Here is a 301-nt window from a genome sequence, read left to right as displayed (position 1 = left end):
TGGATTCGTAAACTGGACCGGAGTGCCGGAACAAAAGTATGGATGGAGTGGTTGTGTGAACTAATATAAATTCAAAGTAAACATCATTACATAAAAGGGTACGGTCTCTTTTTTTTTAGTTTTATTCATTTCAAACGGGCCGGATCCGGCCCGCGGGCCATAGTTTGCCCACGGCTGGTCTACACTATCATGAAAGTGCAAGTGCAAGGTCCAGAAGGCTATGCACCAATTGTTCTGTTGAGACAATGGTTCATTCCTGACCTAATAGTCTCAAAGTAAATCTTTACTAATATTTACTGAC

Source organism: Myotis davidii, unplaced genomic scaffold (genome assembly GCF_000327345.1).
Source record: "Myotis davidii unplaced genomic scaffold, ASM32734v1 scaffold88, whole genome shotgun sequence".
Taxonomy (NCBI): Eukaryota; Metazoa; Chordata; class Mammalia; order Chiroptera; family Vespertilionidae; genus Myotis; species Myotis davidii.
This window is presented reverse-complemented; position numbering follows the sequence as displayed.